Source organism: Odocoileus virginianus, chromosome 20, assembly GCF_023699985.2.
Source record: "Odocoileus virginianus isolate 20LAN1187 ecotype Illinois chromosome 20, Ovbor_1.2, whole genome shotgun sequence".
NCBI lineage: Eukaryota > Metazoa > Chordata > Mammalia > Artiodactyla > Cervidae > Odocoileus > Odocoileus virginianus.
The window spans coordinates 53,940,547-53,957,843 of record NC_069693.1 but is presented as its reverse complement, the minus strand read 5'-3'; the positions used below and the strand labels follow the sequence as shown (position 1 = coordinate 53,957,843).

General features: G+C 46.1%; 1 protein-coding gene across 1 annotated transcript in view; it reads left to right on the top strand.

Annotated features, from left to right (window-relative positions):
• The window catches only part of WWOX (WW domain containing oxidoreductase), an 895,414-nt gene that overhangs the window by 541,286 nt on the left and 336,831 nt on the right, over nt 1-17,297 (top strand). The gene's annotated exons all lie outside the window — the stretch shown is intronic.

The window sequence follows — 17,297 nt, the reverse complement described above, 5'->3', positions numbered from 1 at the left end:
ATGGTGCAGCGTCTGGCAGTTCCCCGTTCCTTTTTGTGGCTGAATAGTATTCCATTGTGTGGAAGAACCACGTTTTATTTATCCATTCACCAGCTGATGGGCACTGAGTTTTGTCCACTTTCCGGCCATTCTGAATTATGCTGCTCTAATAGTTTCCTTTGAATACCTATTTTCTATTCTCTTGGGTATATACTTGGGAATGGAATTTCCCGATCATATGGTAATTCTATATTTAACTTTCTGAGAAGCCACCAATTGGTTTTCTACAGTGTCTGCACCATTTTACATTCCCACTCACAATGTATGAGGGTTCCAATTTCTCTCCATCCTTGCCGACACATATTTTTCTTTGCTTATTTGCTTGCTGCTTTTATTATGGTTGTCTTGGTAGATGTGAAGTGGTGTCTCATTGTGGTTTCAATCAGCATTTCCTGAGTGACTAATGATGCCGAGCCTCTTTTATGCCCTTGTTGGGCATTCGCATCTCTCCTTTAGAGAAATGTCGATTCAAGTTATTTGTCCATTTTTGCATTGGATTGTTTGTCCTCTCTTGTCGCCTTGTAATATTCTGGATGCTAGACCCTTATGAAATATGTGATTTGCAAATATTTTCTCCCACTCTGTCGGTTCTTTTTACTCCTTTGATGTACAAAAGTTTTAAATTTTAATGAAGTCCAATATATCTCTTTTCTCTTTTGTTCCTTATGTCTTGGATGTTGTCTCTAAAACTCACAGCAAGTCATGGTTGTGTTCAGGGGTGAGGAATTAATTCCCACCTAGATTGGGGACACTGAAAATTTGCATGGCAGCAGGCATGGATAAGGGTGTAGTGAAGAACTGGGGACATTAATCCAATTGCATTGTACTTAGATTGAGTCCAATTCATTCCCCCAAGGGCTTTGCCACCCAAACAGAATCACAGTTGTGTTAGCAAGGAAGGCAGAAGGATATGTCTGAGGCAAACAAGTCACAGAGCTTATAGCACAAGTCCGTGAGAGCATCTCACCTTTAGAAATCTGAAACCAAGTTGACCAGAGCAGTGTGGGAGCCTGAGGACGTGTTTGGTGATCCTCCGAGGTGGCCAGGGGAGGAAACGCCCAGGAAGGACAGGTCACTGCTCGGGGTCCCCGGCAGGAAGCTGCGACTGTCCACAGCTCTGTCCCCTGCTCCCCCTGGATGCTTTGACAGTGAACCCATCCCTAACTTAGAAGGGTGGAGGGATGTGTAGAGAAGAAGGGAAAACATAGACCCAAACCTCTCTCGTGATGCCGGAGCCGAGGTCTCTCCACCCTGTGGATGCTCAGTGACCCCAGCAAGACGTGTGTTATGCAGTTTCTTCCCTGCGCTCAGTTCAGATGCGCGTGTCCTTTTACTACGCAGCACTGGTCTGACACAACACGGACTGACTGTTCTCAGTGCACAGATACTTGCCTCATTTTTTATCCAATTTTGCCTTCCAGAAGCCCAGCTATGACTTTATTTTTTAAATGAAATTTTGCAGGTCATTAGCCCATAATGATTGAATGATTCTGATTGTTAGCATAAAACACAGCTGTAGTACACGCGAGGTAACCTTTCCTGTTTAAATATTATGCATTGCCTTCACATAGCACAAGGCAAAATTGTATTTTTTCAGACTCTTCAGCCATTATGGAAATGATTTATAATTTCATTCAGAAATGTTACAAATGCAGTTCATCATTTCACTAGGGCAAACTTGGCCTAGGATAGTTCCTAAAAGGAATTCAGGTCAAGAAAGTGACATTTTTGCTATGGAAGAGGGCCCACAGCAGGCAGGGCTGAGAAATGCTCATGCCATAAGGTCAGTCGGGTTCTTAATAACCCCAGCTTGTGGTAGCAATGACCTGGATTCAGATCCCTCTGTCTGTGTATCATAGGCCCAGACGTCAATTTCCCCATCCAAAAAAAAAAAAAAAAGTGTAAATGGCATCTACTTTTTAGAGTTATGAACTTTCCTGGTGGCTCAGTCAGTCTGCTTGCAATGTGGGAGACCCAGGTTCACTCCAAGTCAGGAGTATCCCCTGGAGAAGGAAATGGCAACACACTCCAGGTATTCTTGCATGAAGAATCCATGGACAGAGGAGCCTGGTGGACTACAGACCATGGAGTCACAAAGAGTCGGACAGAACTGAGTGAGTAAACACTTGCACTTTCTTTTCCACCTCTCAAGGTTACTGGGAGACTTAGGGAAATGAGATCTTTATGAGGTCAGCAGAGTGCCTGCCCCGTAGCGAACCCTTGGTACCTTACAGCTGCTGCGATCACCACCGCTGTCGTCACTGTTAACACGCTCACTGTTCGTATTAGCGCTAGTATCACGGCGACACTCTGGCCAGGGGGAATGCAGACCCCTGTCTTCAGGCAGCGAGTCCAGGCAGGACCTGTCTGTCGCAGAAGGTGCAGGATGAAGGCATTGGACTGTCTGTCACCTGTGGCTGCTGGAACCTGTCTGCCCTCGGCCGAGTCAATGACAAAGACATGAGCTTCCTTTTGTGCATTAACTGCACATCTCCACGGTTCATCGGTTCATCTCATCGTCATCACATAAGCATTTTGAGAAATCTGTAAATAATGGGAGTTGATGTCTTCAGGCTGATCTTCCAGATGGCTGTTTCTTCAGTCAACCCGTTTTATGTGTTGCTGGTTAAGAACACTCTTTGGACAGTGGTGCCGAATGTGGTGAAGGCATAAGTGATGCTGCTGATGATGGTGAGAGGAGCCTGAATTTGCTGCGTGCTCGAAAGATGCCAGATAGCATGCTGAGTGCTTTCTAGACAGCGTGTCATTCACAATTCACAGATGGTCTCTTTCTACATATAAGGGCCCTGAAGCACAGCACTTTAGTTAAATTCCCCATGACCTCAAGTAGAGGGTCTTAAGTCTAGCAGTCTGGCGCTGAAAGCTGGCTCTATACCACACTGGCTGAGTATAGGTGGGGAATGGAATCCTTTCAATTCCAAGGGCCACCCTTGGACTACAGCAGAGTTTTCTCCAAAATGGTCTTGATGGAGTGAGTACTTACAAGGGCTTGGACATCAAACTTGGGATTTGAGAAGACACTTCTCAGTCTTCCTGAATCTAAAAAAGAATTTGAAGCACAATTTTCCTTGCAGATTTCTGGGAAAATACCATCTGAGAACACCAAGCATCACTGCCAATGAACATTAATTTCCAGACATGATCTTGAGTGGTCATTCTTTTATTCCATGAATACACAACCTTCATTGCACTAGGCCCTGGGAATATAGTCTAGTGGGCAGGACCTTTATGTTTCTAAACCTCCATTTTCTTATTTGTAAAATAAGGACTATAATGTCATCTGCTTAATATATTTGAGGATAGAGTGAAGCATGGTGTATGAAGTATCTAGTTGAATGGCTGGCATACAGTAAATGTCCAATAAATGCTGGCTATTACTATCATTATCATCATCATCATCCTTGTTATTGTCAAATGAATGTGAAAACGTGAGGTTCAAGTAAGTGAGTAAAATGAAAGACAGTTGATGAAAAAGAAAAGCAGGTGATGTCGAAGCTAAGACAAGGAACCTGTTATGAATGTTTAAACCCTCAGGATCCAAGAGCCTCCAGGACAGTGCCTACTGACTGGTGCTTGCTCAAAGAATAGATGGTGAATACTTGAGGTTGGTGATGGAATGGCTCTGAAGGTCTAGTGTTGCATGCATGCTCAGTCTTGTCCAACTCTCTGCGACCTCATGGACTATAGCCTGCCAGGTTCCTCCGTCCATGGGATTTCCCAGAGAATACTGGAGTGGGTTGCTATTTCCTTCTGTAGGGGATCTTCCCGACCCAGGGCTGTCAGTTGAGAAACACTCCTTGCATCTTTTCTGGAACCTTCTTTAATTGGGATTGGCTAACTCCTTCACCAAATAGTTTCCAGAACTGAAGTCGATTTCTTGTTCACACAGCAGTCAGTATAGACATGCAGCAGCTGGCGTCCCACACAGTGATTCAGGGACCCGGGCTTTGACATTTGAGTGTGGCCTGACCATAGAGCCTCCAAATTCTCTGCTAGATCCTCAAAATCCAGATTTTAGGAAAAGGAAGGTAAAGAACAAGGCTCCTAGGAGGTTTTTACAAGCCTAGAAGCAGTGAGAGCACGTGTACCTTCTTTCCACTGGCCAGAACCCAGTCATGTGGTCACCAACTGCAAGGCAGGCTGGGAAATGTAGTCCAAGATGCCTTTGAGAAACAAGAGAAGTGTTTTTGCAGACTGATCACTGCCTCTGCCTGGCTCTCTGGTGTTGATTACTTACTATATTGCTTTTAAATTGCACAGTCTATATAAATGACATCTTTTTTTTTTTTTTTTTTTTTTTTTTTTGCATTTCAGTGTTTCAGAAAGAGCCCTGCCTAGGCTGGGGGCCAGAACTGTGCTTTCAGTTCCCTGCTCAGCCTTTCAGCCTTCCTTTGCTGGGTGAGCTTGGGTCACTCAGTATCTCTGTCTTGAATTTACTTATCAATAGGATTGGAGAAATTGTACCTGCCCATGGATGGTGTTGGGTGAGGATGACTCGACATAATCCATGAAAGTCCCTTATAACCAGGAGTGCCGGCCAAGAAGAAGCAGTTTTCTCAGAACAGACCCTCCCCACCTGAACAGGAAAACTCAATTAGAAGAATATATTATATAGCCACGCATTACTCAGTGTGCGTTTTTGTTCTTAACTATCAACCTGGCAAAGAAATAAAAATCAGATATAAAGAGGTGGCCCTGACAGCCACAAGCTTATACTCATTTCCCCGCATCCCTGAAGTGGGTGCATGGTGATGACCGCGTTGGTAGAGGTGTTCAGCCCAGTGAGAGTGCTAAGCTTGCCCCCCGCTTCACTCTTGATTCTGCTGCTCCATCCTAGGACCCCCTTAGTCAATATTCCTGAGCTCCTGCTGGCTCATCTGAAAATTGGGAACATCTGTCCAGCTTCATGAGACGGGGATGAAGAGCAAAGAGTGTCATAGAAAAGTCAGCAGCACCCCACCCCCCATCCCGCCCCCAAATCACTGACTTTTTGAGGGAAGCTCGGTTATTTTTAAGTCCAGACTTCTCTCCTTTCTGAGGAGACTGAGGTCCAGACAGATGGGTGACTTGCCCACACTCCATAGGGAAAGACAGATGGAACCCAACACGGTGACACCAAGACTGGCGCTCCTGTAACCCCTCGGCCTTGTCTCCGTGACGTCGGCAAAACCACTTCTCGGACGTGGAGCCACCGAAGGCAAGGACGCCGTTGCCATTTTAAATCCAAACGGAGGTTCTGCCGTGTGCTTGTGGAGTCTGGGTCAGAAAGAGTGAGTGTCAGGTTCAGATCGACACAGCTTTTCAAAGCAGGGGGAAGAAAAATCTTTCCTTTCTCTGGCTAGAGGTCAAATGTCAAAAAAAGCTAAGAACAGTAGGAGAGGGACCCAAGGATGTAATCAACAAATGAAAGGAAAAAAAAAAGGAGAAATGAGGGAACAAAAGGTATATTATCATAACATGCCCCTTTCTGCTAGGTATTCATGCCCTGGGATTACTGTATTGCCTGGACTTGCGTCCTTAGGCAGAAAGCACCTTATCATTCCCACGCTTAGCCATATATTTTCCCCCTCCAAGGGAGGTTTTTTCCTTTCTTTTTTTTTTTTTTTAGGGGGGGAGCAGTTTGTTTGTCACTTTGTTTCTTAAAGAGATTTACAGTGATTCTCTCTATAGGTTTTTCTCGATACATATATATTTTTAATTTCTCACCGTCTCAGGGGTAAATAAATATATTAAAATAAGCTATGGGATGTACAGCAGAGTATAACAATGATAAATGATGTTGTGTGTAATTTTTCTACTATTAACATAAAGTAATATAAACTGAAGGACACTAGTCTATTGAGAGGCTTAGAAGCTAATGTTCCATATCAGATGGGGCCAATGTCAGGACTGAATACAGATTAGGCAGTGTCCTTTTCTCCCCAGGGGAATTAAAGTTGGAGACACCACTCGCTGCCGGTGGTTTTACGGCGTTTTGTTGGGGCCGGTGATGTCTTTCCTGGTCTATTAATTCAGGAGCCGTAAATGACAGTGTGAGCAAAATGCTTTTCCAGTGGGATGCATTTCATTTATGTGTGCTTGTATGGCCCCCACCTCGCCAATCCGTTTTGTCACAATAAGTGTTTTTAAATTGTCTAGATTACCTCCACTTCATCATGGCCCCCCACATTGGTGTCTTCTTCAAGGCTATTAGGTAAAGTTAGAAAATACGGAAAAGTCTGTTTTTAAATAAAAAGGGAAGCAGTGCAGTAAAGTTCATCTGGAGTGAGTCTTCTCTCTGGCTTTTTTTTTTTTTTTCTTTTTTAGCGGAGAGTTCACGGCCAGGGTACCCTCTACCAGGAGGAATGAAAACCCCAGGGCGAATGCTTACAAAAACCTTTCTTTTTTGTATTTCCCGGTGTCCATCTGGGTTTGCAAACACACATTACCATACATGTGATTGCTGAATTTGTTAGAACTCTTCAGCGTGGCAGATTTTCTTTTAAACGTGATTTTCTCACCAGTGATCCAGTCTTGAAAGCTGGAGGTATTTTGTATTATTTTAGATAATCTCTTTGTGACATCTCACTGTAGAGCTCATAAATCCACTCCAAATCCTTCTTTATGTAGGTGAGCGGAGCAAACGCCCAGAGAGATGAAGGAAACGGTTCAAGGTCGCCCAGCGCCGGGTTGGCTCAGCGGAACCCTGAACCCCAAGTTCTCTAGTTCGTTCTCGCTGGTCTTTCTGCTCCATCTCTTTACATTCTCTGGACATGCACGTTAAAGGAAATGTGAAGAAGAGAATGGGAGAAGTGGATGAGTCATTGAGAGAACAAATCTAGTGAGATACCTTTGGTTGTGTCAACAGAATTACACCCGACAGAAGAATTGAAAATACATGTCAATCACAGTTCCAGCTTCAAGCGTAACTAAAGAAGAATTTTTGTGTGAATGAATGCATTTCCTTGAAGTGCATCCCAGCTTTGGAGCAGGAGCTGGGAACCTCCCCCACATCTGGATTTCAGGCACTGGAGTTCGGATTAGTTCTTTTCTTCTCCTCCCCATGAAAGTGGCAGAAGGGAACTAACACTTGGGTTTCGCCATGCACATTGTTCTCCTTCATTTTGGCTCTGACATGATACGTTTGCCACGGTTCATAAATTTTATCTTTGCACTAAAAACAGGGTTAGAATGTCTTCAATGCAATTATAAAAATGTATTAAAACTGAGAAGGATAAAAAATATGGCAGTAGATGCGATTTTAATGATTGTATAAATGTTCACTGTTCCGTAGCAAAGAAGGAAGTCCGGCTTTTCAGCCAGGGTATTTCCGAGGAATTGCAGGGAAAGGCCAGGCTTTCCATTCAATGCAGGCCGTGCGCTTTGAGCCTTGCTCTGAGATGTTACTTGGAAAGCGGTGACCAGATGGAGTGATGTGAGCGGATTCTGATTCCGTAGTAACCTCTAGACTCTGAGTGTGAAAACCACCCCTGGAAGAGTCTGTCACTCTCGGCTTCTTCCTTCTCCTGAGAAACTGGAGGCATGCAGACCAGTTAGGCACATACAGTCAGAACTAGCCTGTGACGCGCGCCACCGTTCGGAGACTGTCATAGGATCTGTCCTTTGCTTCCTGTGGTAAATGTTTGCAACATAAGCTGGTAATCAGAGGACAAGTCAGAGACAGCCAAGATTGCACTGCAGACATTTGGGGTGGGGTTCACGTGGAAATTCTCCTGATTTCAGGTCACTTTTGAGAAGGAGAGAATTGTTCAGAAACGCAAAGGCTTAGCTGGCCCAGGTCTATGTGTCAAGTCTAGGTCAGATTTGTTACAATCATAGCAAAGTTCTCCAAACATGACATTATTTTTTTTTCCCTTCCCTGCCCTCACTTGACTTTTTTTTTCCTTCTTGAACGAACAGTCGGATCGTTTAGAACATTATAGTGCGATGTTCCCTAATATAAACCTGAAGGCAACAAGTTCTCTAAAGGCAGTTTTGTAAAATACAAAAATCTTCAGGGGAAATTTTGCCCTAGGTGACAGTTGATTTCTCCCATGCTACCATTTTCTGGGCAGTTGTATATGCTTTTCTCTTTCTTTCTCATTTTTTAAAAACACTTCTTGTGAGGGGATTTACCAGCATTTGAATGCAGCTGAAGTTGGCAAGGAACCTGGGTTTTAACTAGGGGGGGGGGGGGGAGTTCTTGAATTCTCCCTTCGCAGATGCTGCTTCTGCCCTCTCCCTCTGTTTCTGAACACAGTTCCCTGCAGTTTTAAAGTGGGTGGTGAGTTTGGGGTGCAGACCTCTTGTGAACACATGCACAAGCCCTCAGCCACCCCCCTCCCCCACCGCCTTAGTGTGTCTGGATCAATCTCATCTCACTTTCAGACAGAGGGACATTTCAGTTTTCACTGAAAAGATTAAAGCTGCCTGGGATTTACGGTCTAAACAGGGTTTGCGATCTTGTATATTTTTGAAGTCAGATTCCCCAGATCTGAAAAGCACTGGTTTTGTGATTTGGGGTAAAAAAAAAATCACTTAACCTCTGTCAACCTTTTATCAGCAAAACGGGAGAAAAATGGTGCCTGACTTGTAGGTTCAATGAGAATTTAATGAGATAGTGCGTGTTGAGGGCCTGTCACAGTGTCCGGCTCACAGAATGCTCCTGCAGCCACATGCTCCTCACTGTCCTTGTTATTAACATCATCGTCATGGTGAAAATGACTGAGGGTGTGCCGATGAGTGGTTCTCTCTGTCAGACCAGACACACTTTTTCAATATATAAGTATGTTATGACTCAGACAGTAAAGAATCCGCCTGCAATGCCAGAGACCCAGGTTCGATCCCGGTGTCGGGAGGGTCCCCTGGAGGAGGGAATGGCAACCCACTCCAGTACTCTTGCCTGGGAAATCCCGTGGACAGAGGAGCCTGGCGGGCTACAGTCCACGGGTCCCAAAGAGTCGGGCATGCCTGAGTGACTGACGCTTTCACTTTGGCGGGTTTGGCAGGGGAGGGGGTCAGGGTTTAGAGGGGCTGGTGTTTGTTGGATGCATGCAGCACGCTGACACGCAGGCGCTGTGTGAGTTCTTCCGTGTGTGTTAACATTCCCGGTGATGCTGTGGGATGTGGCATGCCATGGCATGGAGACGGAGGATGGTTCTGTGAATGGAGGGGAGCCACGTGAATGCTGGGAAAACACGGTTGTTTAAATAGCAAGTTAGTGATTTGTGGAAGGCTTTGGAAACCCACTGTATTAATCTGGATTTTTCTGTGCTGCTAGAGTGTAATTTAGCTTGAGAATGGAGATCATACAGCTCCTCTCCCAGCCCCCACCCCCAACCTACCCCCAACCTAGTCCACAACTTTGTTCTTAGCACCTACCTATTTAAATCTTTGGGAGTAGAGTGATGGACAGAATCAATAAATGAACGGATGAAGCAATGAATTAGTGGGGAAGGAGATGAGCTGACTTTTATCACCAGGCCTGCCATAGAATCCTGGTGCCTCACACTGTGGCATTTAGTAGGTACTCTGTAAAAACAAATAAAAAATCATAATTTAATATTAAATACTGGAACAAATTTTCTTGGAGGATCCAACAGTCCTAATTTATTCCTTTCACAGGGTGCATCAGCCCTTTTAAACAAACCCCATGGATTCCTCCTTCCTCCTTAAATAAAAATGTGTACCATGCAGAACTAAGGTGCCACCCCCTTCAAGCCACCACCTTGCTCTAGCATTTTAAGTTTAGTGGCTTTGCAGTGCCTTTCTCTTGGCCAAAGAAGCTGTTGTCAAAATTGATCTCCACTCTCAAAAGCACAGAATTTGTTTGTCAGGCTCATGCAGAATTCTGTTTTATATGGAGATTTTGCGTTCGTGCAGAAAAGCATTACGGGATTCCAAAGGGTGTTCCTGGATCTAAAATCAGAAGGGATCTATTGGAGAAGGGGGCGACAGGGAAACGTAAACAGAATTGAATACATAAAAACTCAAAATTGAATGCTGCCTCCTTTTGCCTAAATTGCCATCAGCAGATTGAGACAGGTGTGTGTGTGTGCGTGTCTGTCTGTCTGTCTGTCTGCCTGCCTGCCCGTCTGTGTGTATGTGTTTCGTGAGCAACAAGAGAGCATCTCCTTCTTTGTGGACCAGACGCAGGGGACCGAGAGGAGTAACCACATCGCCGCTAGATGGAAACTGTCTTCTCGCGAGACAGCTCTCTCTCCTTCATCTCCCAAGCAGGCGTGACCCTGCAGCAGGGGCGGCTGGTGGCCGACAGGTCCGCGGTCGCCACTTTTTAATCAGGGCCGGGGACCTCTTGGAGAGCCTAGGAGCTTAAGTCCCTCCTCTGCACGCCTTCCCCGAGCACAGCTCACCCTCGCTAATAAATTCCGAGGGCTGACATTGCCTGAGCCGGCTGGTCTTTGCCCTCAATTTCATTGAGATGGGCCATTGAAAACTCATTACAAGCTGTTTAGACTCTGACTTTGACTTTTGCTCGGCAGCGAGCAAAATTAACAGCTCTTGGAGGTAGCAAAAAAAAAAAAAAAAAAGGCACTCAGCCAAATAGAAAAAAAATAAAAAATGAAAGAATCGAAATGATGAGAAAAGACTTTTAATATTATCTCCATTAGTCATGCAAACAAGTGCACACGCGAGGCGCGTGTATGCCGTGCGTGGCTCTCGTTTGCAGCCTGCTGTGGATTGGGGTTCTCCCACTGGAGACAAACTCATACCCAGGCCTTCCCCCACAGCTTGATTTTTTTTTTTTAACACATCAAGCAATGAGCCTTTGAGTGTAGCAGAATTGCTTCATAAATTTAACTATCACTTTCAAATTTCTGTTTTTTTCTAATTTAGTGCTTGATAGTTTTTTATGTGATAATTTTAAAATGCTGTTTATAGCAAAAGTTACCTTGATGGTACAGGTGCGCATAGAAAATTCACAGCCATCAATAAAAAAGGGAGGAAAAAAATAACAAAACACCCTGTTTATACCTTAGGCATTTTGTGATTCTAAGGATGTTACCGCGGCAGTACTACAGGTTTTAAAAGCAACCCAATTAATCTAAATTTCTTCAAAAGTCACAGCTCCTCAAAGATTTAAATATTATTGCTCCCTATATGTAGGGATGGTTTCCATCTGCGTTTGGGAAGCTTGTGAAGAATGTCTCTTTCTTTTGATACTGGCAACACATTTTGAAATTAAAAAGGTATGTGTGTATATGGTCATATAAATGAAGTTAAGAGGATTGCTGTCAAAATATCAAAATGTAAGACATTTACTGCAAAGTGTTTGAGGTAGACAAAGGAGTCTTCATCCAGAAAGGAAAAATGTATCGGAGTGGTAACGCTAAGTGCTGCTTAGTTCACCAGCATTTCTGGCTGGTGGACTGCAAGATGACACAGACAGCGGCCACCGCAAGGGTGTGAAGAAAGTGGTAAGGTCCACGTCAGGGTCCAGGTTATTCACCGCGAAGACACAAACAACCTCTCATTTTGGTGAAATGTGTGTGTCTGGTCGAAGTCACCATCACGATTTGCCAAGCCCCTTTCACTGTGGATTTCCAGTTTTCTTTCAATCCCTCCCCAAACTGTCAGGGGCTATTTCAGGATCTGTGAGTACAGAAGTAAATAGGATGTTCTCTTGCCTCATTGGATCCTTTTTCTAGTGTTCCAGCAACATGCGTCTCATCTTTCACACGTTGTGCTGTCTTGAAGCCTCTAAGAGATAGAAGTGGAAGACTCACTGAAAACAAGAAGTTTTTCAGAACCCAAGTGGTAAATTAGTCCAAAGCCATTTGAGACTGTGGATAGATCTTTGCAGTCATAGCAGTAAACTTACAATCTCATAAATCTAAGCTTTGCAATGTGTTCATTAGGCATCCTGTCTTTTCTTTTTTCAAATGGTCCATTTAATTCCCGGGTATATGATAAGACTTCCAGATCTTTATCCTTTTCCTCGCAGACTTTCTTTCATGGGAACTCATCATCTCACCATCTGATGTCTTTGCTGAGGGAATTCATCCATTTGCCTATCTATAGAGTTTCATTAAAGTTTGACCATGTTCCAGTAATTATTATATAACAAGCCACACCAAAATGCCTCAGTTTAAAATGACAGCATTTATATTGTTCGGGAGTCTGTGGTTTCGGCAGGTTTGGGGTCGCAAAGAGTTGGACACCACTGAAGCGTTAGCATGGGAGGACCAGCTTGCTCCAGTTGGCATCAGCTGGGCACCTTGAAAGCTGGGGGCTGAGACCCTCTGATTCCCCCATGAATCCCGGGGCAGGGGGGTGTTCCTGACTGTTGGCCGGAACACCCACACATGGTTCTGTGTAGCCTGTGCTTCCTCACAGTGTGGCGTCAGGGTTCTGCGAGCCAGGATCCCAAGAGGGAGCCACACTGACTCTGTGTGGCCTTTTATGCCCTAGCCACGGAAGTCACATAGGATGGTTTTTCTGCATTTCTCTTTGTCCAGGAAGCCACCCAACCCTTGCTAGGTTTATAGGAAGAGGAAATAGATTGCCCCTCTTGCTGGGGCAGTTGGGGCAGGGATCCTGGAAGACAGGGTGGAAATAATGCTGTGGCCACTTTTGAAAAATGCTGCCTGCGACAGATCATAGGCAAAAGGTTAATATACTGAAGCAGTACACTGGTCAAAGTACTATTTGGGAGCCAGAAAGCTTGGTTTTGAATCCCACTCCTGCCCATGTGCTGCTCACTGGATGAATGGACCTCAGTGTGCCCATCTGTAAAGTGGGAGATAGCAGTGCTGACCCCATGCCTTCGTGCTGAAGATTGTGCAAATAAAATATATGCACGAGTGTCCACCGAGTGCTTGGTGTAAACTGGACGCTCAGTAAATCTTGGGTGAGTTAGTTTATTGAATCGGAATCTGCGCATTATAGCTATTATTTAGGTTTATTGTGTCCTCATTGGTGTCACTGAGTACATCCTCGCTATTTTCATGAATTTTCCACCGAGTCGCAACCTGCCGCTGGCTGGCGAAGGTCAGGGAGGAAACAGATTAACAGCATCTCATACGACAATGTCAAGATAGTTAAAAGTGTTTACAAAGCTCAATGACAACCCATGAATTTAAAGCAAGAAGACTGGAGCAGAAGTAAAACTATTCCTGTTCTTCTAAGCTTGAGCAGGGACCTTGATGCTTTATGATTGTTTTAAGGTCCATTAATCGTTGAATCATGAGGCCATGTAAAAGAAATGACAGCTTCAACATTCAGGGCTCAGGTTTATTTTACATGTTTCTGTTTCCACACTGTTTCTAATTAGTAATGGGGCAAAAACCCGATTCCAGTGTGACCAAAGCAGAGTTCCACGGGGTAGGGCAACTCAATTTTACCTCGAAGCATTTTGTGATTCCTGGCAAGACATATTTCCATAAGTTGCAGAATGCCAGCTTTTAACACAACAGCCTTTAGCCGATTTTTCTGAAAGAAGAGCTTCCTCTCATACAATCAGGATCTCTTCAAACAGGTCCAAACAAACTTTATAACTGCAGTAGCCACAAGCCACCTGTAGTTATTTAAATGAATTAAATTATATAAAGAATTTAAAAGTCACTCCGTCAGTTGCACTGGCCACGTTTCAAGTGCTCAGTGTGGTGACCATATTGGGCAGTGCAGACGTAAGACAGAGCATTTTCACCTGGGGCTTCCCTGGTGGCTCAGATGGTAAAGAACCCGCCTGCAATGCAGGAGAGCTGGGTTCAGTCCCTGGGTCGGAAAAATGCCCCAGAGAAGGGAATGGCTACCCCACTGCAGTATTCTTGCCTGGAGAATCCCACGGACAGAGGAAACTGGCAGACTACAGTCCACGGGGTCGCAAAGAGTCAGACAGCTGAGCAGCTAAGTGCACAAACACACTCACACATGCACGTATCTTTGCAGAAAAGTCCAGTGGACAGCGCTGCTCTGGAAGTCCTTTCTCCATTGTTTTTCTTCCTATATTCATTCCAGAATTAAAATCAGTCAACTCAAATGCTCCATCTTCTCCCAGAGTCCTACACGTCATCAAAAGGTACCGCCTTCTCCCATTTGGAGGACTTCCTAGAGCCTAGGCCCATCCGGCTTGAACTCCCTACAGCAGTTCCCCCAGTTTTTTTTTTTTAGCACCCATGGAGTTCAGCCTCGGGATCATCCCCTCTGCTTGCCTCTCTAAATCTCTTTCTTCTTAGACGCTCGTGAAGCCCCCAAACCTGTGGTCCTTCTTGAGAGCGGTGATTCATCCCCCTGGACTGTGGATGCCCATGGCATCCAGGAATTACTCTAAGGCTGCTTCAAATCCATAGATGTCACCAGTGTTACATTCTATGGGGAGTCAGATCTTGCGTGTAGGTACAAATAGTTTCAGATATTGTGATGTGGAAACCTGTTTTCAGGCATTATTGAGTTGATAAACAGCATTGGATCATTACATACTTTAGTCAGTGGTTACTTAAGGCATAGGTGTCTGGGAATGCTTGATGTCCTGAAAGGTGTTCTCCTGCTGGAAGAGTCAGCATCCAGGAAGGAGGCTGAGGTTGATCCATGGATGTGGGAAGCAGATATCCTCACCTGTGCATCCTTGATTTAAACGTGAGCTTCCAGCAGGCTAACAGGCCACCACCTCTCATTTCTGGCCTGGAGCCGCGTATCCCGCGTAATCCTCCCAGCAGACCTAAGTAAAGTGAAAGTGAAGGCACTCAGTCCTGTCCGACTCTTTCTGACTCCATCGACTGTAGCCCACCAGGCTCCTCCGTCCATGGGGTTTTCTAGGCAAGAGTACTGGAGTGGGTTGCCGTTTCCTTCTCCAGGGGATCTTCCTGACCCAGGGAAGATCTCAGTGGTCACTAATAATTTCTCTTGGAGAAGGAAATGGCAACCCACTCCAGTATTCTTGCCTGGAGAATTCCATGGACAGAGGAGCCTGGTGGGCTACGGTCCATGGGGTCATAGTTGGACACGACTGAGCGACTAACACAGTGATTTCTGTACTTAACAGATGAGCCCACTTTGGCTCAGAGGGGCTCATTTTCCCGGCGCCCCTGTGTGTGGTCCTGACCACCTGCCTCAACTTCTCTCCTGAGTCCACCTGTCAGCCTCCACCCCAGGCCACTCAGCTGGAGCACACACTATGGTTGTGTGGCGTGGCGGAGCCGTCTCAGTTCCGCCTGGCTATTAGCCACTGCCACTCTTAGGGGGAAAAGTCGCGCATCTGATCTAAATGTACTTAGGAGAACTCTCAGGACCCGATGAATTATTATGGGGAGTTTTATGGCCCCACGGGTCACAGGCTTCGTACTAACTATAGCTAATGAGCTCCGGACACCATGGAGCACTTAGGATACGTGGCGTTCCTTACACAGAAGGAACCTTTCCCCCATTCCTGTCTCAGAGGCTGTCTCAAGGCAGAGAAGAAAATGCATACATGCTTCTCCTGGATGGTGTGCTTTAGACCATGCATCCTTTACGTGAAATGGAAGTCTCAGCAGAATGTTTTTACAGATCGGATGTTGGTGTGGCCGGCCAGGGGCGGGGGGATAGAAACCAAAGCAAAGCCAACAAGGATCTAAACAAATCCACACGATGTTCTAGGAAGGGGAAAAAAAAAAATCATCTTTTGAATGAAAATGTTTTTATTGTAGTTGATACGATTGGTTTCTCTGGCAGGTTCAAAGGAGGTGAAGTCCATTCTTGATTTTCAGATTGGTAGCTAAAGCCCACCCCCAGTCCTGACTTCCCTGGTGCCCTGCCCTCTGCTCCTCCCTTCCTTCCATTTGCACGTGGGTGCCTTATTTTCTTTGTATCCTCCCTTCAGTGTTGCAGGAACCGCAGGGATTTAACCCAGTACAGAAGGGCTCTCTCCCGCTGCTTCCAGGTACCTTCTAGAAAGAGAGCACGTGGGTCAGCTAACAGGCTGTCTCTGATTCCTTTGCCCCGAAGCTGTGATGCCACATCCTTGGAGGTCTGGGGAGGGAGGGAGGAAGGCGTGACGGAGGCCGTGCATCCAGTGCCCCACAGGGAGTCTCCGTGAGCTCCCGGGTCGTTGTCCCTAGGGATGTCCGCCACGTGAGTAGCTCCGTCACACGTGGATGTCAGCTCGCCCGCTTCTCTGGGTCAGCAGCCCACACTCAGTCCCCTCAAGGCACGTCCTCCCTCCGGCTCCCGTGGTATCCTGTTCATCCGGCGAACGTCGTAGCACCGGAGGAGCATTAGAACGGGCCTTCTAAAGCAGCAGTCCCCGACCTTACTGACAGCAGGCACCGGTTCCATGGGAGAGTTCTCTGTGGACTGGGGATGGGGGGTGATTTGGAGATGGTTCAAGTGCATTGCGCTTAGTGTGCAGTTATTTCTATTATTACTACATCAGCTCCACCTCGGAGCATCAAGCATTAGATCCTGGAGGTTGGGGACCGCTGCTCTAGAGGCAGAGAGTCTCCTTTGCCACCAGGTAATCCCTCTGCCTTTATGCACACTTCCAGAACCTTTAAGCAATGAGTTGAATGTTAGGAAGGCGGGCTCTCACACAGCTTTATTAGGTAGTTGTCTGACACTTCCATTCAGAGCTTGGATTACCACCACCTCGAGTTTTCAAAACCATGCTGAAAGGCAAGAAGCGCCTATCAGAAAGCACCTTTACCCCCATCCAGTTTGCAGTGTCCACCTAGAGCTGTTATGGCAGCCCACCTCACACACAGAGGGCTTCCCCTCGTGGCTCAGCTGGAAACGAATCCACCCACAATGCGGGAGACCTGGCTTCGATCCCTGGGTTTGGGAAGACCCCCTGGAGAAGGGAACGGCTACCCACTCCAGTATTCTGGCCTGGAGAGTTGCATGGAGTGTATAGTCCGTGGGTCACAGAGTCTGAGCGACTCTCACTTCACTAAGACACAGAAGGATCTTCCCCCATCACGTCCTTGCCGCATGTAGCTCGCTAGCACATGTGTGTGGGCACAGATGTTTTCCCTGTCTGAGACTGGCAACCGCTGGCAGTTCATAATAAGCCATCAACTTGTCAGCATAGAAGACACCCCCGCAACGTATTAGGGGACCGCTGTGTCACCCGGGGCTCCTGGAGGCGCACGGTTGGCAAAAGGCATTCACAGTCCACCTCCTCCACGGTTGCCACGATCTGCATCAGTGGGGACTTCTGCCTTCAGTTGTTGCTTCCGAGCGACTCTTGCCTGCTCAACAGCACGTTCGGTCCTGATTGTTCAGCCTGCCTAATCCTGACTGAAGCAGGCCGTAATATCAAG